Source organism: Solanum pennellii, chromosome 1 (genome assembly GCF_001406875.1).
Source record: "Solanum pennellii chromosome 1, SPENNV200".
NCBI classification, from domain to species: domain Eukaryota; kingdom Viridiplantae; phylum Streptophyta; class Magnoliopsida; order Solanales; family Solanaceae; genus Solanum; species Solanum pennellii.
In genome coordinates, this window is record NC_028637.1 from 24475676 (window position 1) to 24502609 (window position 26934).

At 30.5% G+C, this 26934-nt stretch overlaps 1 pseudogene; it reads right to left on the reverse strand.

Annotated features, from left to right (window-relative positions):
* Positions 1-9560: 9560 nt before the first annotated feature.
* LOC114074917 overlaps positions 9561-26934 on the reverse strand; it is a 41562-nt pseudogene continuing 24188 nt past the window's right edge.

Consider the following 26934-nt stretch of genomic DNA (forward strand, 5'->3'; position numbering starts at 1 on the left):
AAAATGAAAAATAAGGCTATAAGATAAAGATATTGTACGTACATAGCAGAGTTTTTGGCCAACTATATCCCAAACTTAAACTACATCCTTAAAGTATGATTTTTTAGTAGAAAACATCCCTTATCTATACCTCAAACTTAAACTACATCCTTAAAGTATCATTTTTAGCAGAAAACATCCTTTATCTATACCCCAAACTTAAACTACATCCTTAGAGTATCATTATTTGCATAAAACATTCTTTAAGTATTTGTAAATGAACAACTTTCAAAAGGATGAAAGTTGTTCTCTTACAAATACTTAAAGGATGTTTTCTGCTAAAAATAATACTCTAAGGATGTAGTTTAAGTTTGGGTATAGTTAAAGGATGTTTTCTGTTAAGACTGATACTGTAAGGATGTAGTTTAATTTTGGGTATACTTGAAGAATTTTTTGGCCAAAAACTCATACATAGCAAGTGAGACTGATGAAAAAATCAGAGAAAGCTAATAGCTACATCAAATACAAACTCATGATTTATAAGAATATAGAGAAACATAAAATTTGTATTCAATTAATTTCTTATTTTTGTTACGAAATATATTTTCAATTTTTGTATAAAATATTGTAAGAGTAACTTTAAGTGAAGTAAAAAAATTGTTTATATGTATGTATTTATATTTTTATTCATAAATATCGAACAGTAGTGTTAAATAGAATGTGATAATATTTACTACAATTAATGTACATTTACATTTTTGTCCATAAATATTATGAGTATATAAGGACATTTGTGATAATTTAATTTTTAACTTGGGGAGCTTCTACTTTTAATTGCATGTGTAGCCCATATTATTATTTTAAAACTATTTATTTATTGTTTTAATGTTATTATACATATTTTAGAAGTCAATTGAGCTACATATTAGAAGTTGAAGAAGTATGAAAATTTAACATGATTATATATTCTTAAAACATTAAGAATAAATATACTATGTTATGTTTCTCTAATTAAGATATGCAATATAATTTACTTCTATATCTCTTAAAAGTTCTCGCCTTAACAATTTCATTTGATTGGATTGGTAATATTTATAGGAGAGATCATGCTACTAAATCGAAAATTTAAATTGGAGAATACATGGGTATATAAAACAATTGTTTGGTGCTAAACCCAAGCTATCACTAAACTGTGTGACGTTAAAATAGAATTCTTAGTATGTAATTACTTTCTTCCGAAATCGGTGTAAATCTATCCAAGTGAGCTCCTCTCTAAGACTATTCCATCAAGAACAACTATAAAAATAGTGTGAGACCTACGACTTAGTGACTATTGTTTTTACTCAAAAGATTCATTTTCTGTATAGACGTTATCATCGTTCATGTATTATATCTTCAAGCATGTGTAATGTTAATACAAAAAATTGACATTTCATAATCTAATTCAAATCTACTCTGTTAAAGCACAAAATTACAGAAGAAAAAGATTTTGACTAACAATTCAAGATATTATCCTCAAAAGCCTATCAAAAGGCAAAAACTAATATCAGACAAACAAATATATTATAAAATACAAAGCCGAAAAATAAAGAATTGTTGTGACGGAAAAATGAAAACGAAAATCTAACAATAAAGAACACCAAGTTTAACGTGGAAAACCCTTCAAACAGAAGGTAACCACCATTGTATCGACAAGATCCGAATTGATTCACTATACCAATAATAGGGTTACAAATATTTTTCTAATGGCTACACAACAAGTGTCAAAAGAGAACAAACAATAGCTACACCAACAAAAGATAAATAAAAAGAAACACCACCCAAACCCAGCTTCTGTTTGGGACCTAAAATAGGATTTTGCTGACGTCCGAATCCAATTTCCACCATTAAAATCAACCAACAAGATGTCAGGGACACTCAGTCCAAATATCATCCCGATCCAACGGTTAGTTAATCGAGAAACACGATCTGAACGTTGCTGGTCAGAAAAAAAAACTGCAGCAAGAGAACCCTTTTCTTTCTATGTTTTCTCTTGTTGAAAGCTCTCTAAAAAACCTCTCTTATATTCTAATATCTTTCAAAGACAATACCAATGAGCAATTAATTATTCTCTCAAGACTATCCTCTATTTATAGAGTTGTGCTTTTCCTTATAAAGCCAAAACCAACAACAAATAGGATTACAATTCCAATCCTTTTCCTTATAGAATTGGAAACCAAATAAAGAGAATAATTTCAATCATTTTTCAAGTAGGATTAGGACATGGGCCTTTGGTTGGAACATGAGCAATAGCCCAACAAACTCCCCCTCCAGCCAAGGGGCCAAATGGACTTCAAGTGGAGGATCTCTTGGCAGGCTTCATGCCTGTCGCACTTCTACAAAACTCATGCTTATCTACGATCACCACTTTCGTAAGCATATCTGAAGGATTGTCATCAGTGTGTATCTTCTCAACCTCAAATAATTTCTCTTCTAGGGCCATTCTAATCCAATGATATTTTCTACTAATATGCTTGGACTTAGAATGAAAGGTAGAGTGCTTGGTGAGATAAATAGCATTTTGATAATCACAAAATAATACAAATCTTAATTGTTTAAAATCAAGATCTTTGATAAACTCCTTCATCCAAAACAATTCCTTGGCACCTTTAGTAGTGGAAATATATTCGGCTTCTGTGGTAGATAGAGCTATGCACTTCTGAAGTCTTGATTGCCAAGAAATAGATCCCCCTCCAAAAGTTATCAAATCACCAGAAGTGGATTTTGAATTTTCAAGATTTCCTCCCAAATCAGAGCCCGTGTAGCATACTAGTTCAGACTTGCCACTACCAAAGCACAACTCCATATCTGACGTACCCTTCAAATATCGTAGTATCCATTTCACTGCACCCCAATGTTCTTTTCCATGATTGGAAAGAAATCTGCTAACGGTACCAACAGCATGTGCAATATGTGGTCTAGTTCAAATCATAGCATACATCAAACTACCAACCGCGGAAGAATATGGGAATACTCGACATCTCATTCTTCTCTTCATTAGTCGATGGACTTTGAGTCGTACTCAACTTAAAAGTGTTTAGCAAGAGGTGTACTAACCACTTTTGTCTCTGTCATGTTGAACCTCTTGAGTACTTTCTCAATATACTCCTTTTGGGATAGAGATAACTTCTTCTTGTGTCTATCGCGATAGATTTGTATGCCTAAGATCTTCTTTGCTGGCCCCAAGTCCTTCATCGCAAAAGAATTGCTTAAATCTTTCTTAAGGACTGCAATTCTAGATTTATTTTTGCCAACAATCAGCATATCATCCACATAAAGTAGTAATATAATAAAATCATCATCAGAGAACTTCTGAATGAATACACAATGATCTAAAGAAGTTTTCTTGCATCCCTAATTTTCAATGACAGATTCAAACTTTAAGTACCACTGCCTTGGAGCTTGTTTCAAGCCATACAAACTCTTTCTCAATTTGCAAACATGGTTTTCTTTCCCATTAACTACAATACCTTCAGGTTGCTCCATGTAGATCTCTTCTTCTATATCACCATGAAGAAAGGCAGTCTTGACATCCATCTGCTCAACCTCTAAATCTAGACTTGCGTCTAAGGCTAGAACCATACGAATAGAGGACATTTTCACAACAGGAGAGAAAATTTTATCAAAGTAAATCCCCTTTCTTTGACCAAAACCATTGATGACTAACCTAGCCTTGTATCTAGGTGCAAATGTATGTTGATCTTGCTTTAATCTAAATATCCATTTATTTGTTAAAGCTTTCTTACCTTTTGGTAACTCCACTAGCTCATATGTGCCATTCTCGTGAAGTGACTTCATCTCGTCTTCCATGGTTTCTACCCACCTATCTCTATGAGTATCTAGCATGACTTCATCATAACATTCAGGTTCTCCCATGTCAATCAAGAGGATATACTTATTAGGAGAATAACGTGTTGAGCTTCACTTTTCACTTGTAGATCTTCTACAAGAGGTTTCTGGAGCATCCAAAGCGGTCATCCCAACATGAGTTGGTTGATAATCAACCACAACATCATCTGTAAAAAAAAATTATATGTTCTACACTCTTATCATTATCTTGATCATTACCTTGGGTTCCCTCATGTCCAAAAGATGTATCAATAATAGGAATTGGATCAACATCAACTAAGCTCTCATCAGTATGAGAATCTAGTTTCTCAGTTTTGTCAATATCTTCAATAGTTTGATCTTCAAAGAACACAACATCACGACTTCTAATGAGATTCTTATCAATTGGATCATAAAAGCGATATCCAAACTCATCTTGACCATAACCAATGAAGATACATTGCTTAGTTTTAACATCCCATTTCGACCTCTCATCTTTTGGAACATGCACACAAGCTTTACACCCAAACACTTTCAAGTGATCATAAGAAACATCCTTATCAAACCAAACTCTGTTTGGAACATCACCATCCAAAGCAACAACAGGAGACAAATTGATAACATAAGCAACATTGTTAAGTGCTTCAGCCCAAAAAGTATTTGGAAGTTTAGCCTCTGAAAGCACACATCTAACTCTCTCAACTAAAGTTTTGTTCATCCTCTCTGCCAAACCATTTAATTTAGGAGTCTTTGGAGGAGTCTTTTGATGACATATTCCTTGCGATTTGCAGTAGTTATCAAAGAGACCAATATACTCACCACCATTATCAGTGCAAATACATTTTAATTTCTTTCTCGTTTGTCTCTCAGATAAAGATTGAAACTGTTTAAACACATCAAGCACTTGATCTTTGGATTTTAAAGGATATACCCAAATCTTACGAGAATGATCATCAATGAAAGTAGCAAAGTAAAGTGCACCACCTTTTGACTTCACTTTGAAAGGACCACACAAATCTGAGTGTAGTAGCTCCAATAGCTCAGATTTTCTTGAAGGAGGATGACTGTGAAAAGAAACTCTTTTCTGTTTTCGTTCTAAGAAATGAACACATCTTTTAACCTTTGTTTGTTTCATACCAGCAAGCAAATTCTTCTTAGCCAAACATGTGATCCCCCTCTCGCTCATATGACTAAGCCTCTTGTGCCACAATTCTGATAGAGTCTCGCTCTCCACGAAATTTATAGAGTCACCAAGAATCGATCCTTGTGTCACGTATAAATTTGAATGTTTTCTTCCTCGAGCTAAAATCAGTGAGCCTTTGGTGAGCTTCCATTGGCCATTGCACAAGTCATTATGATAGCCATCATCATCTAGTTTTCCTACGGAGATCAAATTTAAGGGAATTTCTGGAGCATGTTTGATATTTTGAAAGACCAACGTTGAACCGGTATTGGTTTTGAAACAAACAGTGCCAACACCAAATACCTTAACTTCACCAGCATTACCCATCTTTAACACCTCAGAGTTAACAAAAGTATAAGATTAAAATAAGTCTTTTCTTGGTGTGACCTGTGATGTGGCTCCAGAATCTACTATCCAACTTGTATCTTGAGATACAAAATTGATGACGTCTTTATCACAAGCGAAGAGAAGGTCATCTTGGAAAACAACAACAACAATATTTTCATTGATTTCTTCCTTCTTCCCTTCTTTTAGATCTTGCTTCAATTGTTTACAAAATCTTTTAATATGTCCTTTCTTTCCACAATGATAACATATAATATTTGGATTCTTGAATTTTGACTTGCTTCTGCTTTTACCTCTACTCCTCGGATCACTAGTCTTATGTCTCCCTCGATCTTCTTTATATAGAACATCTGAATGTGAAGATGTGTCTTGAGATTTTCTTCTAACCTCTTCATTCAACACACCACTCTTTGCATATTCCATAGTCACCTTTCCACCAGTGGCAGAATTTGTTAAAGAAACACGAAGAGTTTCCAAAGAATCCGGTAGAGTATTAAGAAGCCAAAGTCCTTGTATTTCATCATCAAAATTCAACACTCATTCCTGATAGCTGATCAAGAATACCCTGAAAATCATTTACATGATCAAGAATAAGACTTCCCTCCTTGTATTTAAAGGTCATCAATTGCTTTAACAAGAACAACTTGTTATTGTCAGTTTTTGAAGCGTAAAACGTCTCCAACTTTGCCCACAATGTTCTAGCATGTGTCTCATTCACAATATGGTTGCGAACATTATTTTCAATCCATTGTATTATATATCCACATACTTGTTGGTTCTAAAATTCCCAATTTTCATCGGTCACATTCTCGGGTTTATGAGCAGAAAAAACCAGAAGATGCATCTTCTTCACGAACAATAGATCTTTCATCTTGATTTTCCATATGTTGTACATTCTTCCGTTTAGACATACCATGTTGCTTATATTCCCCTCCATATAGATAACCTTAGCTCTGATACCAGTTGTTGTGACGGAAAAATGAAAACAAAAATCTAACAATAAAGAACACCAAGTTTAACGTGGAAAACCCCTTCAAATCGAAGGTAACGACCACGGCATCGACAAGATCCGAATTGCTTCACTATACCAATAAGAGGGTTACAAATATTCTTATAATGACTACACAATAAGTGCCAAAAGAGAACAAACAATAGTTACACCAACAAAAGATAAATAGAAAGAAACATCACCCAAATCCAGCTTCTGTTAGGGACCTAAAACAGGATCTTGATGACCTCCGAATACGATCTCCACCGTTCAAATCAACCAACAAGATGTCAGGGATACTCAGTTCAAATTTCTGCCCGATCCAACGATTAGTTAATCGGAAAAAACGATCTGAACGTTGCTGGTCGGAGTAAAAGACTGCAGCAAGAGAACCCTTTTCTTAATCTCTTTTGTCTTGTTGAAAGCTCTCTCAAAAACCACTCTTATATTCTAATGTCTTTCAAAGACAATACCAATGAGAAATTAATTATTCTCTCAATACTATCATCTATTTATAGAGTTGTGCTTTTCCTTACAAACCCAAAATTAACTAAAAATAAGATTACAGTTTCAATATTTTTCCTAATAGAATTAATAACAAAATAAAGAGAATAATTCCAATCCTTTTTCAAGTAGGATTAGGTCATGGGCCTTTGGCTGGAACATGAGCAATAGCCCCACAAGAACAAATATACAAAATAAAAAGAGACTTTCGTCAAATATGTAAGAAATATTATTGAAAAGTATATAAACACGCATAATATTACAACTCTCTATCCTAAAAGAACTATCATCATAGAAACCCAAAAAATTACCAAGAATATTATATAAAATTTATTCGAGTTACTGCGACATGTTTCTCTATCCAAATAAAGGATCATACCAATATCAAAATAATAAAGTGTTTTGCCCCCGACGCTTTCATCATGAAAAATTATAATGGTTGAACTCAAAATCAATAGTATTCAGTAATTGAAGCCTAAAATTAAAGGAGAAAATATATAGGTGATGATGCATGCTTATGAGAAAACTTTTAAGAGTCATATAAGCTGTGAAAAATAGAACTAATGAAAAACTTTTACTTGATTTGATAGACCGTGTGATAATGTTATAGAATGTATATACTCTTTTTAGTGCAAATTTATAGAATGTTGTAAAGAATGTGAAAAGCTTATTACTGTGAAAAATGAGAGAAACAGAACATTAAAAATGAAATAGTTACATGTAACAACTAAACAATTGAAATATGTATTAAATATTTTTGGAATACGAAGCAATTTTTTACTTTCAGATTCAATGTACACACTGAAAGTTCTTTTTAACAATCTTTTATTGTACTTTAATTAGGTGAAGAACATATGAAATTTGTTGTCAATGATTTATGGGTATTTTTCGTAGACAATAATAAAAATAATAACAATAATAAGTATTAAATAATAGTATGAGATATAGTATAATATGATATGATTACTATTTAATAGTTATTGATTAATTAGATATTTATATATTTTAATTTAATATAGGGGTAAAATGGTAATTCAAATTTTCATTTTAGGGTTCCCACATATAATAATATATGATATATGATATGATGATATGATGATTATAAAGCTAAGCAATAAAGCTTGAAAACTTGTTTCTAGTTGCATATTTTTAAAGAGTTTAAATATTAGTATGCTCATTTTCTTAATAATTCATATCGTTTTATTGTTTCAATGATAGAGGCGTTCCCAAGAAATTAGAAATAGCAGGACCAAGAATACATGCCTCACAAAGAAGGATCTAAAACTATTGCTAACTTGGTGGTTGAACAGGTAAAGAAATTAAAATTACAAGCTAGCTATAATATTTAATCTGTTATGTCACGTATATTCACATCTAATTTATTTTATTAAGCTCGAAACGAGATGGAGCCTACATGATCACAAATTTTTATATTAGAGCATAAAAATACAAGGATGATAGACCACTAGATAAGAATTATGCTTAGACAATCATAAGATCTCTTCTTTTTTTTATTTTATACATTGGGAAACAATTAGAATTTTAAAGCGACAAAGAAAGATGAACTAACCAACCTCCTCATAGTATTTCTTGGGAAATGCTGTGTGTATTCGTAGGTGTTGGGAAGTGAAAAAAAGAGGATATGTTTGTGGTTTATGACTTGGTCGAACACCTTATGTTCTGTAGGGTAGTAGATCTTCCACTGAATATAGTGTTCGAGAAGAGTCATCTAATAAAACTGTACAAAGGTTAGACTAAGATATAATCGAGTTAAAGGTGAAACAGAATAATGATATGAAACCAATGAAACAAAATCAAGATAAATTCAATCAAAAGTACTCCAAATCAAATAATTTATACACATATATACTCTTAATGAATCTACACAAACTATAAATGGCCCCATAAGTGAATATATAACTCAATTTCACAAGTTTTAAGTCATTTTAAAGAAAATTTTAATCCCATCAAAGTATTATTCACTAACATTTTAATATTTATCAGGTCTTTGGCGACTACATTGATTATAACGAATACCCCAAACATCAAGTATACCTAGTGTTACTGAGAATATTCTACTTTTTTGAGGTATTACTAATCTTTATATGTTACTGTTTGAATTTTCTCCTTCGAATTTTTTTGTCCTTGAATATGTTGTCTATTTTCTATGTGTTATAATCAACATTCTGGAATTGCTTTTAAGCTCACAATTTTTTATTAGAGCTGAAATAGTTTATATATAGGCAGTAACTAGTCATCTAAATACAACTTCAACATTTAACTTAATTCACGACTAGAATTTTTTCACACACTAGTTGCTACAGGGGATAATATTCAAATTATTGCGATAGGAGACATATTTTTTATTCCTTACAAATTTGTATCATATGTAGCTCTGCATAGTAGAGTTAGGGACATTTCAGACCTTGAAATTTGTGGTAGATATTGGATATTAGTTGTTGTTATTGAGTGCATTTATTTGGAGCGATACATTTCTGACCTACATACACAGTGTGGTCCCACTTGTGGGGTTTGGGAATGGGTTCTTACAATAATGAACATTTTTTTCATTAAGTAGTTTCTGTTATCTGTTATTTTTTGGATACTATGAGTTTTTTTTTTTGAGATATGAGTCTTTTTTAACTATCAGAAATACTTAAAAAGCGATAGAAGAAAATTTTCTTAGATAAGATCATTACAAAAAGGAATTGTGAGAAACTTTCTACTTGCAGACCATTATATTGCGTTCGTCATGTGGCTAAAAGTTGCTTCTATTCCGATATTAACAAGCTAGTTTCATTGGGGTGGTCAAGTAATTTTAAATTTAGTGCTTCTTCCATCATCTTTTTCTTCCTTCAATTCATAAGCATACATGTTTCTCATGGTGATAAAGCTAATTTTTTTTATACAACAAACTTTAAGTAGAAACATCCTGTTCTAGTCAAGTAAGATTTACTACTTTCTACTACTCCCTTTGCTCCATTAAACTCAATAATGGCAAGTTTATTCTCTATCCCCTTACTCACAACTGGTGTCACTAAAGAACAAATCCACAAAGATCAACAAAAATCCTCTGACATAATATTGTGTGAGCTAGCTAAAGAAAGAGGTTGGTTGAGTGAACATGTTCACCAATACAAAGGCTTTGGTATATCATAGGAGTTCTTCAAGGTCTATTAGCACTTCAGCAATACATTTTGAGCCAAAATCAAACATGTATGCTTATGTTGTCTCTGTAGGTGCCTTCATAAGCATACATATTTCTCGTGGTGATAAAGCAAAGGTTTTTTATGCAGCAAACTTAAAGTAGAAATACCTCTTTTTTTCCGTTTACATTAGGTGCACAAAGAAAGATATCAAGCTTTTTAACCCTGTCCCTAAACTTAGTAAATTTCTTTCTAACTTCAGCTCCAACAATTTTCTACTTCTCGCCCTTTTTGACATTGCCAACAACAACCTCTTCAGGCACTTTAAAGCAATCCTTCAACCCCATCTTAGACCTGCTACTTTTTTCTTCTTCATGTTTCAGTAGTTGCTCCTAATACTAATTGTTCCTCCTCTCCAATCCATATATCTGACCTTGAAGATCCTCACGTTTTCGACTAAGTACACAAACTCTATGATCGTCCCTTCTATTTAGCATGAACCTTATAAGATCAGCTACCCTCCTCTTCATGAACAAAGATTATGAAGACAACCCTTTATTCTCCTCCACCAATGAAGCCACTTTGTATCCTAATCTCGTGTTCTCGTTTAACAAGATTAACCCTCTTAGATTCCAATGCTAAAATAAACTTTCTTGAAAATCTATTTTACTTTACTAAGCTATGATTTCACAGTCGAAACTTGTGATCACTAAGTATGCAATGATCATGTCTGTTTCAAATTTAGCTTGTGGGGAATCAACAACATCTGATCCATTGTTGTCTTCCTTATTAAATTAATCATCATTATCCTGATCAAAATGGGAGGATGGAGTTGGGAAGGAATTTCGATGATGATGGCTCTTGGCAAGTGCTGCAATAGCGGTCTGCCAAAGAGAGATAGTTATCATACAATTCTTGAAGTAAGGCCAAAAGTTGTGGCCGTTTTCTGGTAGAAAGCATTAGCATGTTCTGTAAAACTCTCAGAATCATCTTTATTAGAAACGTTCATGACCAACTTCTTCATTTTCTTGTCCAAATCTGAAGAAAAAACCACAATCCAATCCAAATCCAGTCAAATTTATGATATTGACTTGACAAGTGTGAAGCAATTGAAAATTTGAATTCTAAACATATTTGTATTTGCTTTCTTTGAATATGTAATTTGATTTTCCCTGATGTTATATATAGTATTAAGCCTCAAGTGAGATTGGTGAGCTTAGTCTTATACTTTACTTTTTTTCTTCTTGAATAGTTATACCTTCAAAAATAGCCTTGATAAAGTTCTGAACTTATCCTTTACTTTTGGTCTGCAACATTTACTCACAGTGTTCTTGAATTTTTGGGATGAAAATTCAAGTTGACCTTTTTTTTTACCATGGTATGGGGACATATATATGTATGAAGGGATCATGTAAGGTGATTCGAGTTGGGTCTTTGAGGTTTAAAGTTTATCAATATTGTTGAGCATGCTCATATTTTTGGGTTGGAAAAATTGATGTTTTTTGGGAAATGGACATGGATAAGTTAAAAGAAGCATAAGAGGAAGTTTTGAACTTTCATATGAGATGGTGAATTCATATTAATGCTTGCACACTTCTAGTTGCATTATAGGATATTTGTAGTTTATTCCCAACACCAGATATGTTTGTTTTGTTGAAGTAATCATATAGCTTTTATTTTATTTTCTTTCTCAAAAAATTTGGCATACTTATGTTTCAATGAAATGTTAAGTTTTGTATTTCGTAAAGTATCCAAAATAATGAATTTAATATTTTTATCAGGCTAACATGATCAAGAAGACTGGAACTACTGTAGTTGACACAAATAAAAAGAAGTGGAGATGTTTGAAAAACTACAAGATCTTTCTTTTCTGTCAAAAGGTGGAAAATTTCATGTATATAGTTATTGCTTTTGCATCAATTTCTTTATATGTTTGTTTTAATAAAAATTCAATTAGTCAATTTTGATATCACAATTTGTTCTACTTGATGGGGATCCAATTTCTATTATTATATAATTATAAATTTTCTTATGTGCATTTCTTGTGCAGAATTTTTAAGAAAATTGAGGTCAAGAATCGACTTCAACATGCTCGACTTTTGGATTGATGATTTCATAAAGATTTATTATAAATTTCATTTGAAAAGGAGTTAATTAGCTGATTTAATGTTGATATTATTACATTTAGTTAGATCTCAATTTTAGTTGAGATAGAAAAGGTAATTTGTTTTTACATTGTTTACTTTTACAAAAAATTGATTATATTGCAATCTTGTTCTTTGATTATAAAATTATAAAATATATTCTTTAAATAATATTTCTTTCTTATTATGAGGAAGACAATTTTGAATTTACGGATTGCTTCTATGTATTTGTGTCTTGAGAAAAATTATATATTGATTTTTTTCGGAATGTTTAATGAAACTTGGCGGCAACATTAGAATATTAATATGACACTTAACAAAATATAAAATAATGTCAGAAATTTTTGTGACATTTAATAATAGCATTTGCTGACATTAACAGAAGTTTCAAAATTTTCAATTTGACATTTTATAGATGTCACAAGTGTCTTGAAATTTGTTTTCCAAACATTTTTTATCTAAATGTCAGAAAGTTTAAGTGATATTTCATAAATGTTGAATAAATAAATTTCATATATTTCATACCGTCATTTACTTAATTGTAAAAAATAAATGTCATATATTTCATATCGACATTTACATAAATGTAAAAAAGAAATGTCATATATCTCGTAGGAACATTTACATAATTATCGAAATATAAATGTCATATATATCTCATACACATATTTACCTAAATGTTGAAAACAAATATAATATATCTCATATTGACATTTACCTAATGTCGAAAATAAGTGTCATATATGTCATATTGACATTCACCTAAATGTAAAAAATAAATGTCATATTTCTTATCGACATTCACATAAATGTCAAAAAATAAATGTTGTAGTAATCTTACCAACATTTGCATATATGTTGCAAAGTAAGTGACACAAATTCTTTTCAACATTCACCTAAATATCATAAAATAAATGTCACAAATTCTTCCCGACAATTACCTAAATGTCGAGAAAATCTCTGACACTAAAATTTACAACATTTTCTCCAAATGTAAAATGTTATTCAACCTGTATTATAAGGTTAGCCTAAAATGATAGAAACAGAATAAGATGAAACAGAAAATAAATAAAATACAAGAAGTAATCCGAGTCCACAGAAACTATTGTGTGTCCTTAAGAAATTTAATCTACTCACTGTACCTGAGGTTATGGATTAATTTCTCCCAAGATAAAACGGATTAATCCTGTTAAAGAAATAGCGGTACCTCAAATTTCTTTAACTTCAGCGAATTTCAGAACAACAACAAGTCACACAGACTAAGTTGATCGACACTCTGATTTATTTGAGAGAAAAATTTTATGCAGAGCAGGAAAACTCAATGTTTGAATAAATGAAAATTGACTTCCTTTTATAGCCATTTTCAGCAAGAAACGTGTCTGTTCAGAGAAATATGTTCAGACCTGTTTTATCCACAAAAGTTGTGTCTTTTAGAAAAAATAACAACTTTTTGGAAAAACGTGTCTGTTAGGAAAATAACGGCTTTTTGGAAAGTAACGACTTTTCGGAAAGAGTAACAACTTTTCGGAATGTTACCGTTACCCGCAAATTTTTAAGAGATAATATTAACATGATTTATTTGATTTAACAAAAACTGATTAAATAAATTTTGTCCAAAAAATTTATCAATCAATCACATCATTTGGCAAATCAAAATCCAAATCCAAAGCCGAAGCCGAGCGAGTGACAACAACGACGGCGCGAGGGGACATCTTCTTCTTAGATCTTTAAGAAGTAATGGATCTATTGCTTCATCCTTACCATTTAGCAAATAGACATAAAAATATCTAGTGCAATCGTCAATAAAAGTTATGAATTACTTTTCCCACCACGTGATGGTTGTTGACTTCATGTCACAAATATCAGTGTGAATCAATTCTAAAGGATTTGAATTCCTTTCAACAAATTTATAAGGATGCTTAGCATACTTAGATTCAACGCAAATTTGACATTTTGATTTATTGCACTCAAATTTTGGCAAAATATTTATGTTAATCAGTTTTCGCAAGGTTTTGTTATTAACGTGTTCCAAACGTTCATGCCATAAACATTTATACTCAAGCAAGTAAGAAGAAGCAAAATATTTATTCATATCAACTGCAATTACATTGAGTTTGAAAAGGCCATCACTAAGGTAGCCTTTTCCTACATAAATATCATTTTTACTTACTACTACTTTATCAGAAACAAATACACATTTAAATCCATTCTTGGTTAGAACTGGAATTTAAACTAAATTCCTTCTCAATTCTGGAACATATGAGACCCTATTCAAAGTCACCACCTTGCCTGATGTCATCTTTAATAGGACTTTGCCAGTTCCTTCAACCTTTGCAACAACGGAGTTTGCCATAAACAACTTCTCATCTGTAAGTGCTGGAGTATATGATGAAAATAATTCTTTGTTGGCAAAAACATGGCATGAGAAACCAGAATCTGTCCACCATTCTCATGGATTTCAAATGAAGTTACATTCTGAAAGCACTGCACAGAGATCGTCCATTTCTCCTTTGGATTCAGCCAAGTTTGCTTGATCCTTCTTTTTATTATCGTTCTTAGGACCCTGGCATTCAGTAGCCCTATGACCATGTTTACCACAGTTGAAGCAGTTTCCATTGAATTTCTTCTTAGGAGGATTGCTTTTTGGACCAGATGCTTTCTTTCTTTTCTTCAATTTTGTGGGATCTTCTTCAACAAAATTTACTCCAGATATTGCTGAATTACCACGTGACCTCTTTTCTGCAGCCTTATTATCCTCTTTGATTCTCAACCTTACTATGAGATCTTCAACAGTCATCTCCTTGCGTTTGTGTTTCAAGTAGTTTTTGAAGTCCTTCCACAATAGAGGTAATTTTTCAATAATTGCAGCCACTTGAAAGGCATCATTCACAATCAATACTACATTAAGATTATGTGAGTATTAAGAAAAAACATAATATTTCTAACAGAGGCATTAAATAAATTTATACCTTCAGCAAGGAAATCATGGATTATGACCTACAGTTCTTGAACTTGGGTGACGACGGTCTTACTGTCTATCATCCTATAGTCCAGAAATTTTGCCACAATGAATTTCTTCATTCCGGCATCTTCTGCTTTTTACTTCTTTTCTAAAGCATCCCAGAGTTCTTTTGAGGTTTTGACATTGTTGTACACATTGTACAGAACATCTTGCAGGCCACTTAGAATATAATTTTTACACAAAAAATCTGAGCATGTCCATGCTTCTGTTACCAAGAATCGTTCATCAGGAGGAGTTTCATCTGACATAACAGGAACATTCTCATTAATGAACTTCTGCAGACTAAACGTAGTGAGATAGAAGAACATCTTCTTCTGCCATCTCCTAAAGTCAACTCCAGAAAACTTTGCAGGTTTCTCAGCCGGCGCTAAGGCAGCATTTGAACGATTATGTGCAACCGATGTCGTTGTATCACTTACTGTTCCAACATTTGTTTGACTTGAATTAGTCATTTTTCTTTTTTCTGTCACAAATGGCAGATAACTTAAGTATTTGAAATACTAACAGTAAAGAACAAATCTCTACACAGACTGTTTCTGATTTAACGATAAAGTTTTTATGTTCTTTTCATCGTTAATATAATGAATTTTAAAAATTCAAGAAGAGTAGAAAACCATAAAGGTTTTAATCTCCAGAAACCTCAAATACAGAAACTTAATAAATTTCTTAAGATTGTTATTCAAACTGTATTATAAGGTTAGCCTAAAATGACAGAAAAAGAATAAGATGAAACAGAAAATAAATAAAATACAAGAAGTAATCCGAGTCCACATAAACTACTGTGTGTCCTTAAGAAATTTAATCCCCTTACTGTACCCGAGGTTATGGATAAATTTCTCCCAAGATAAAACGAATTAATCCTGTTAAAGAAATAGCGGTACCTCAAATTTCTTTAACTTCAGCGAACTTCAGAACAGCAACAAGTCACACAGACTCAGTCGATCGACACTTTGATTTATTTGAGAGAAAAATTTATGTAGAGCAGGAAAATTCAATGTTTGAAAAAACGAAAATTGACTTCCTTTTAAAAATATTTTCAGCAAGAAACGTGTCTGTTCAGAGAAATCTATTCAAACCTGAGTTATCCAGAAAGTTGTGTCTTTTGGAAAAAATAACAACTTTTCAGAAAAAACGTGTCTTTTAGAAAAATAACAGTTTTTTTGGAAAGTAACGACTTTTCGAAAAGAGTAACAACTTTTCAGAATGTTACCGTTACCCGTAAATTTTTAAGAGTTACTATTAACTGGATTTATTTGATTTAACAAAAACTGATTAAATAAATTTATCAATCAATCACATCATTTGCGAAATCCGAAGCCGAAGCCCAGCGAGCTACGACAACGACGGCGCGAGGGGGCATCTTCTTCTTAGCTCTTTAAGAAGTAATGGAAGTGTTTCCTTATATAAGGACAACAATTTCTCTTTCTTTTGCCGATATGGGAGAAATGACTTTTCATTTGCACTTTGTAAATGACTTTTCATTTTCCCTCCAAAATAGTTCCCTCACTTTTCATATTCTCTCTTTGTTTTCCCATTCACACTTGCTAAACCCAACATAAAATAAATGTCGGTAAACAAATTTGTGACATTTAAACATCATAATACGATATTTAGAAAATATCTTTTTATCTCCACTGTCTTGTAGTAGGTATTGAGCACCAATATGAAAATGAGGTCAAACCACTCAAAATCCTCATAAATCATGTATGCCAACATGAAAAAGGATCATACTTTTAAAATGATTTCTTATTTCTTTAAAGCATATATTAGTGGGCAGCGGCGGAACCACATATTGAAGTTTGGGTGCTCGAGTACCTGTTGATCCATACAAAAAACTATATATTTATATAGAAAAAACAAGAAAATTGTTATTATAAATTCGTGAGCACCCATTTAACAAAATGCATCATGGTTTAGTTGGTTTTTTAGTGGCATTCATAGATCGATGTCCATCCCTCCAGCGAGGGTTCAAGTTCCAGCAATAACTTATATTTTTTGTTGAAAAAAAGTAAATGACAACATCTTCATAGTCTTTTTACTCTTCTATTTGTATACATTTGCACCTTTGCTTTTCAATTGTTTTAAATTTTTTGTTCTTTATTTACTACCTAAACTATAAAAATATCTGTAAGCTTGTATAAAGAATTTTTCTTTTTGGCTTGTGCACCCACGAACATCAAATCCATGATTTGCCACTGTTAGTGGGCCCACTTAGTTGAGGATGTCTTATACTCCGACAATGTATAAGATAGTTCTGGCAGCGTGGGCGAGACAATGCATCATTACATAACTCATAGTAATTGTTGTTGGTAAGAGAATCTCCCAAATAAGTGTAAAGAGTTTCTTATTGTAATTTTATATACATTGAGTTATTATCTACTATTTTAAAAGCTCTGCATATAATGCATCTTTATTGTTGCTTTTATGTTGAGTTGAGTATCCTTTGGTTGAGTTGACTCGAGTTGAGATGAGATGAGTATGTTCTTCCTTTTTATCAATCAAGTTTATGTCTATATTTTATAGTTCACCTTGCATGCTCGTACATTCAATGTACTACGTCATTTTACCTACATCTTTTTATGATGCATATACAAGTATACAGGGTCATCAATAGGCGCACAGTTGATACCACTTGTAGTTCAAGATTTGGTTTGGTGAGACTCTTTGCTTCTGAAGGGTTACACAATTGCTTTCGATATTGTTAGGATCTTGTCCGACTTCCATCATAGTTATTAAAGGCTTCTTATATAGTAGTGTTTTGAGGAGTCTTATTCATTTCCACAGTTATTGTTTAAGACTTGAGTTTCCTTCTTTGGCTAGTTGAATGTTTCTAGACATATCTGTGTTTATTTATATTATGAAAATTGAGTTAATGACTATTTGAGTTCCTACTTTGATGAGTAGGTCTTCCGCTGAGTATTTATCCAAGCCAAAGGTTTGCTTAGGGACCAGCTATGATTTTCGAATGCCGGTCACGTTCAAGATGTAGGCCTGGAGCATGAAATATTCGCTTCAACCAGAGCAATAACTTTAGTTTATGAGATTAAAAGACGTGAAGAAGTTATTCTAACGTCAAAATAACAACTAATTACTGGCATATTTGAACATTATCGAATGTCTAATGTGGACTGCAAAGTAGATAAGAACAAATACACCAAATAATTCTATAGAATGTCTTTGAAAAATTGATGGGTAACATGACATAGTTGAACGAGAAAAATATCACTATATTATGCAAAGAAGTAAATGCAAACATCCGATACGTGTAATTGTTTAATCTCCTATACAAATAATCTTTAAGGTATTTTTTATTTATGTATGATTGTTATTTTAGGTGTTCTTGAAATAAAAAATATGAAGACAAAAATTTTGAATTTCTGAAAATATTATCTCATACAAAATAGATGAAAATTGAGTGGGAATACAGAGGATTTGCAAAAATGAAACGCATCCTTGCCTATAGTTTATTATATCACCGTATAAAATTTTATTAATATATTTATTTGAGTTAGAAACATGAACTTTTCTGTCAGATACTAGCTATGCATCTTAAAATTAAGTTTTTTTTTTTGCATTTAATTCAATATATTAAATTTTAAATTTGATTATACCATCAACAATTCTTCATCTCAAATAGGATCGGATTTAAAATCTAATTTTTTTAAATTATATTTATCTTAATTTCAAGAATAGTAAAAGAAAACAAAAAAAACTATGACTCTCGTGCAAATCGAATAACTACTCCAATATAATAGGGAAATTATTTTATTATTTTTTAAATAAAATAATTAAAGAGACGCTAACAAGTGTCTCTTATATCCGTTGATACTATTAGTCATGCATTTTCTTATTTGGTAGGAAGAAAAATCTTCCTTTAAACTCAAGATGAGGAAAACTATTGTAAGTGAAAATTTTATTAAACACTATTGTACTATCATTTTTATTATTATTATGGTTTATAATATTATTAGTTTTATATTGGACTACTTAACTAAAAGGAGTAGTTGAACATTCACTTCAACCAGAGCAATACCAGTCATTTATGCAAATAATAATAAGAAGAGAGGTTATTCCAATGTCAATACAACAACTAATTGATTGCATGTTTGAACATTATTGTGTATCTAATTTGAAATTCAAGTTAGATAAGAATACGTTCTTCATATTATGCCATAAGATGACTTTCAAATTTATTGTGCAATATTTCTTAGTTGAATGAGCAGAATGTCAATACAACATGCAAAAAAAATAAATGCAAATATGTGATATGTGTAATAATTTAATCATTGAAATAAATTCTCTTTATGATTTTTATTTTACGTTTGATTGTTATGGTGTAGTGTTACCTCTTTAGATAAAAATTATGAATGTTAAAACTATGAATTTGCAAAAGAAATATCACATCAAAATAGTTGGGAAATTGAGTAGAAATATAAAGGATTTGATAACATTAAATATTTCCTTCCCAAAAATTTATCGTATATTTGTATTGAATTTTATCAAGTTTACTATCTCAAATACATTTAAGAATAAATTATTGGATAGAGTAAACTTGATAAAATTTGTTTTCAGCATTTGATTGAAGATATTGAAATTTAAATTTGATGATTTCATATAAAAAATTCTGCAACTCAAATGGAGTCAACTCGGACTTTAGCACAGATAACTATTTAAAATATTAAATAAATATGAAAATATCACTTCTAATATAAATTGATATTCAATATAAAATTTTATTTTCTAGTTAGTTGTTCACAAAGAAGTAACCTCTGACCTCTAATATTTTTACTTTCCTCTAATTTTCTCTTTACGGATCGTGTACGTGCTGCTTTTTTATTGTAAAAAATAGAGTTTTATACGTTGATTTAGCCAGAATACAATAATATGTGGTGTTTCCTATCCGATTTAGGTGATTTTTGTGTGTCTCGAAATGATGTTTGACCTTGATTCTATCATGAACATGTTGTTATAAGTTGATTCATTCTTATATTTTCAGGTATGCATTTATTTGTTGTCTCTTTTTAATAAGTTTCTATTAGCTAATTTATCCTTCATTTCAGGTCAATAAGTCCACATATGTGGAGTGTATTGAACTTTGTCATGGTTTAACCTTGTGGAGATATTTGTTCAAGTTAGTCTTCATATGTTTTATGTGTCAATCTGTTATTGCTATTATAATTTGCAACTATATATGTGTTCACTGCTACTTTCTTAAAGTTTACGTTTTGAAAGTTTAATTGCTGAGTATGTTAGAAAGTATTCATTTTTTGTTGACCCAAGTGTCTCATTGTTGTTTGGTAGAAGCAATATTCTTTTGTTAGTCTTTTATCAATCAAGTTAAACAATGTGATTATCATTATTTGAGTGAGAAAAAACGTAATTTTACTTATTATTATTATTGTATTATTTTTTTTATGCTAACTTCTAATTGTATTCTTAATTTATATTTGATTACTTAATTAAAAATTATAGTTGGACATTCATTTAAATCGGAGTAATCACAATAGTCGGTGCAATTTAAAGAGTAGGAAAAATTAGTCAAATGTCAAAACAATTGCTAATTGATTGCATGTATGAGCATTATCGAATATGTTATGTGGAGTCTAAATTTAAAATAATAAATAATTGAAATTATTCAATAGAATTACAATCAAATTTGTTAAGTAGTATAACTTAGCTGAAGGAGAAGAATATCACTATATTATGCAAATAGATAAATGCAAATATGTGGAAGGAGTAGTTGTTTAATCTATGATTGTTGTTTTTGGTGGTGTTCTTGGAAAAAAAAAGTATTTGCAAAAATCAAACATAGCTATGACTATTGTTTATCATATTCTCATATTGAATTTTATTTATTTATTTATTTATTTATTTGAGTGAGGAAACTTGAATTATCTTAGCTTAAATTAATTATGAATTCCAAGAATTAAGTTTGTTTAATGCATTTATTTAAAGATATTGAAATTTGAATTTGATTATTTCAACAACATTTCTTTGGCAGCTTAATGGGATTTGATCGGGCTTTATCACAAACAACTATTCAAAATATTAGGTAAAGATAAAAATATCACTTTTAATATATTAAAATTGATATTTTATTTTCTAAATTTTTAATATTATATTTATCTTAATTTCAAGAATATTAAGACAAAACAAAAAATACACTTAGGCGAATCAAATCACTACACTATAATATAGAGTAAATATTTAATCATTTTATAAATAGGATAATAAAGAGATTGTAGCAAGTTGTAAGTTATTCACTACACTATAATATAGAGTAAATATTTAATCATTTTATAAATAGGATAATAAAGAGATTGTAGCAAGTTGTAAGTTATTGATACTAATATTTATATCTTTTTATTATTGAGGTGGAAGAGAAGTCATCCACAATAACAAATTAGAAAAAATTGTTATAATTTATAATTTTATTAATCAGTATTATTGTATTAGTTTTTTATTATTACTATTAAAAGTATTTTTAATCTTATATTGGATTACTTAACTAAAGATTGTAGTTGGGCATTCGCTTCAACCGAATCAATATTAGTAGTTTAATCAATGCAATAATTAGAAGAGGAGAAAAAATTATTTTAATGTCAAAATATCAGCTAACTAATTGCATGTTTGAGCATTATCAAATATCTAATGTGGAGTTCAAATTACAGAACAACAAGTGTTTGGATTATCCCATTGAATTACTTCCAAATTCGGTGAGTAATATGAACTATTTGAAACATCAAAATAATACTATATTAGACAAAGAAATAAATACAAATATGTAATACGTGTAAATGTTTAATTTCCAAAATAAATCATCTTTATGATCTTCCTTTTACGTCTAATTGATATTTTAGGTGTTAGTCTGGAAAGAAAATGTATTAATTTAAGAACTTTGGATTTAAGAAAAAATTAGTACGTATAAAATTGTCAAGAAAATAAGTGGGAATACAAGGGATTTGCAAAAATCATACACAGTCATTCCTATAATTTATCATATTCTCATATTGAGTTTTATACATATAGTGATTTAAATGAGGATACGTGATTAAATCTGTCAAACACTCACTATACATCCCACTATGCAACGTGGATAGTGCTATCAAAATGGGTTTGACTCATTAAGTCAGTCAAACCCAATCATTTAATTAAATAGGGTTGTGCCTAATTTTTTTGGCTCATTTAGGAATGAGGTTTTTTGGCCCAACCTCATTTGTCCCTCTAGCCTCGTAGACCCAATTCACGAGGCTTAGAGGTCAATCGATGAGCTATGAAAATTAAAAATATTTAAAAAATAGGAAAAATGCACAAGTGTCCCCTAAATTATGACTGACATTTCAGAGACACACCTTAACTAAACTATGATCCTATTACCCCCTGAGCTTAATATTTTTTTTTTTGTAATTTTGTGCACCTTTTGTCTTACGTGGCACACCCCTTGACTCCACACAAATGAGGCGCGTGAGAGATATTTGGATGTCATGTAAGCCAAAAAGGTGAACAAAATTACGGAAAAAAAAGTTAAGGGGGTAATAGGACTTTAATATATTTAAGATGTGTCTCTGAGATTCGATCATAGTCTAGGAAGGTACTTGTGCATTTTCCCTAAAAATATATAAAATCTTTTCTAAGTCCTTTTTAGATCTTTTACATTTTCGGGCCATTTCCCACTAAATCATGCCAACTTTTGTTTTTTGTTGTCTTGTTTATGAAAAAATTGATCATGTAATATTTTTGTTCAGAGGAATCTTACAATGTTATATCTTTACTATGATGTTGGCTGTTATATATTTTTGCAAGTATTCACTAAAATATCTTCGAAACAAATCATCTTTATGGTCTTTCTTTTACATTTGATTGTTTTCTTAGTGTTAATTTTATAAATAAAAAATATGAATGTAAGAAATATGGATTTGAAAACATAGATTTGCCTATTATTTATCATATTCTGATATTGAATTTAATTCATATATTTATTTGACTGAGCAAACTTGAACTTTTCTGTGAAATATTAGCTATGTATCGCAAAAATTAAGTTGTTTCGTATATTTAATTAGAGATATAAAAGTTTAAATTTGATTATTTTATCAATATTTTTGTTGCAGCTCAAATGAGATGAAATAAGACTTTATCACAAATAACTACTTAAAATATTTAAAACAATATGTCATGTTTAATATATTAAATTTAAAATGAGTAAGACTAAAAGGTATTTGCGAAAATCAAACATAGATTTGACTTTAATTTATCATATTGAATTTTATACATATATTTATTTAGTAAGCAAACTTGAATTTTTCTATCAAATACTAGCTATGCATCCAAGGAATTAAGCTATTTCCTGTATTTAATTAGAGACATAAAAAATTAAATTTGAGTATTTAATAAACTTTTTTGTTGCAGCTCAAATGGGATGAAATCAGACTTTTATCAGAAATAACTACTTAAAATATTAAAAGCAATATATCACATTTAATACATTAAAATTGATATTCAATGTAAAATTCTATTTTCTGTCTTTTTTTTTTAGTTATTATACTTATCTTCTTTTCAAGAATACTAATAGAAAACAAAAAAAAAAAAAGAAGTTTAGGACGAATCGAATGACTACTTAAATATAATTGGGTAATTATTTTATTACTTTAAAATAAGATAATTAAGGAGTTGTGGTAAATATACCTTTTATTAATCAATATTATTCATGTATTGGACATTCGTTGATATCATTCAAATTATATCTCGTATATGGAATAACTTATTCAATTACTTTGATATAAATAGCGAAGATAAAATAATTAATTATCTTATTCTAAAACATTTTTCAAATTAAAAATATTTTACTTTATATCTCACACTAAACAATCTCTAAATGTAGTTTTTTAAAAATTCCTTTTTGAGGGGGGGGGGGGAGGGTAACTGCTTGCTTCTTAGCTTCCGAAAAACAATTAATATTATTTACTAGAAAACCTTATTTTTTCTGTGTCAAACACCATAATTTTCTAAAAATAAGCACTTCTTGAAAGAAAAAAAACACTTTTTGAATTTCAAAAACTTATAAGATCTAAATATTAATAAGATATCTATGTGATTACTAATCCATCTAATTTATATGGTACTAATGAACTTCGACGCGCTACGCGCGATTTTTAAATATTTAGAAAAATACACAAGTACCTTCGTATATTATGACCAACACCTTAAAGATATACCTTAACTAAACTAAGGTTTTATTACTCTCATAAACTTATTTTTTTATAATTTTGTACACCTTGTCTTACGTGGCATACTCCGTCACTCCACACAATTGAGACGTGTGGGAGATATTTGGATGCCACATAAGTCAAAAGGGTGTAAAAAATTACAAAACAAATGGGTTTCGCGCGCGCGCGCGCGTGTGTGTAATAGGACCTTTGTTTAGTTAAGATGTGTCTATGAGATTTCGGTCAGAGTATATGAATGTACTTGTACATTTTCCCTAAATATTTCAGATTTTATTTGAATGTTTCTAATAGAATTTCACTTTATTTGATAATATTTACTATAAAAAATGTATTTTGTTTCTACAAAATTACAAAAAATTATTTACTTTAATTCTACTTTTACGTACTCTTTGTAATTCCTATTTATTTTTTTAAATATATGATTACATTATTATTTCTCATACACTTATTATTTGATTTATCCGTATAAAAGTTTTTGAGTAGTCACATACATATTTCTTTTTCATATTTTTTTTGTGTTTTCTCTTATTTTAGAAGATCGTGAATGTTGTACCCTGAAACATAAAAGGGGTGAATGTTACGTCTTGCAAAAAAGAAAGTATATTTTTGAGGAAATGTACAAGTACCCCCTAGATTATAACCGAAATCTCAGAGACACACCTTAACTAAAGTAAGGTTCTATTACCCCTTGAACACATTTTTTTGATAACTTTGTGCATCTTTTTGACTTATGTAACATCCAAATATCTCCCACGCGCCTCAATTGCGTGGAGTAACAGAGTGTACCACATAAGACAAAAGGTGTGTTGAATGCCTTGAATTGGACCCGTTACANGGGGTCCGGGGGGGCGGAGACGCCCCCGGCCCGACGGTATACAATGTTGTTGTATTGGGCCCTTAATTATCTGTCAATTCTGTATGTTGGGCCCAAGCCTGTTAGGGCATAGCTTAGCACTATATATAGACGCTATGGCAAACCCTATTCTGTAATTCTGTTCTTGCCTCTCCTTAATAAAACTGCTCTCCCTCTTCCCGTGGACGTAGCCAATTTATTGGTGAACCACGTAAATCTGTTGTCTTGTTTTTAGCGTTTATATTTTCTCGTATTATCTCGAATTCCGCATAACAAGGTGTAAAAATTACAAAGAAACAAAAACTCAAGGGAATAATAGGACCTTATTTTAGTTAAGGTGTGTCTTTGGATTTCGATCATAGTCTAGGGGATACTTGTGTCTTATCCTATATTTTGTAAGTTTTACAATATAAAGAGAAAGAACAAATGGGCATTGTACAAAATATATTTCAAATTTCTTTAAATTTTTATATTTGTGCTTATTTAACAGTTCATTTTCTCAGATTTATACATTTTTAATGTACTGCTTGTTTCACTAAAACAATCTAAAATAATTTTTACTACAACAATCTATTTGAAAGCTAATAGTTCACTTTTCATAATTATTAAAAAAATTAGTTAGAGAAAATGGTCAAATTCTCCCTCAATATATAACCAAATTATCCACTACACACTTGTAGTTTATAGGAGACATATTACCCCCTTGAACTACTTTAAAGCGAAATTAATTCCACCCTAAAGCTATAGAACCACATTTTTCGTATTTGATGTGTAACACGCTATAAATGTCAAACATCTAGAGTTTTTTTATTTTTTTTAAAAAAAGTAAATGTTGTTCTTCTTCTTTATTGCCAACAACATCATTTTACTCTTCTCTTAATCAGATGTTTTTATTCTTTTCACTGTAAACTTCCCTAAACAATTATCTCCCTCCACCCATTTCTCTCTAGACAGCCCACCCTCGTCTTTCATAACCCACAAATTAGATCTCAATCCAATATTCATATCATGATATCAACACTTATCATCTCTTTTTTTTTTTTGGTAAAAGAAATCGACAATATTTATCAAAAAAATTACCATCACAACAACAATTTTATCAAGTCATTAAGACCAAGCACTTCACCTCTCCACCCAAATTTTGCAATCTTGGCACCAATTTTGAGTTTTAAGTTCTTGCTAATTGTCTTGGACTTGAGTACGACTACATACTTTTGATTCCTTCTTTAAATAGTAAAGGATTTATGTTTTTTATATTTGAGGAAATAATTTGGATTATCAGGGTTGAACATAATCGACTAGTAATTGTTGTTCAAAGTTCTAAATTTGTTATTGGGTGTAGTTTTAGTTCTTCATCGAACAATAATAGATATAAGAGATAAGAGATAAGATCTGAAGGTTGACGAACTTTATTGGAGTAAGGAAATTAAAAAGGATTAAATTTTATTCACTATAATTTTATTGCTTATTTGGTGATTTTGACGGTGATTTACAATGTTAAGAATTGTGATTAAATAGTGAAATAAATAATGAGAAATTATTAAAATAGGCGAAGAGATGGACTACTATGGTAGTGGACTAGGTGGTGGTTCAACAATAGTGATGAATAACATATACCGATGGGGTATTTTTTTGAGTGATAAGAGAGAGGAGGAGGGGGGGGGGGGGAGAAAAAAAAA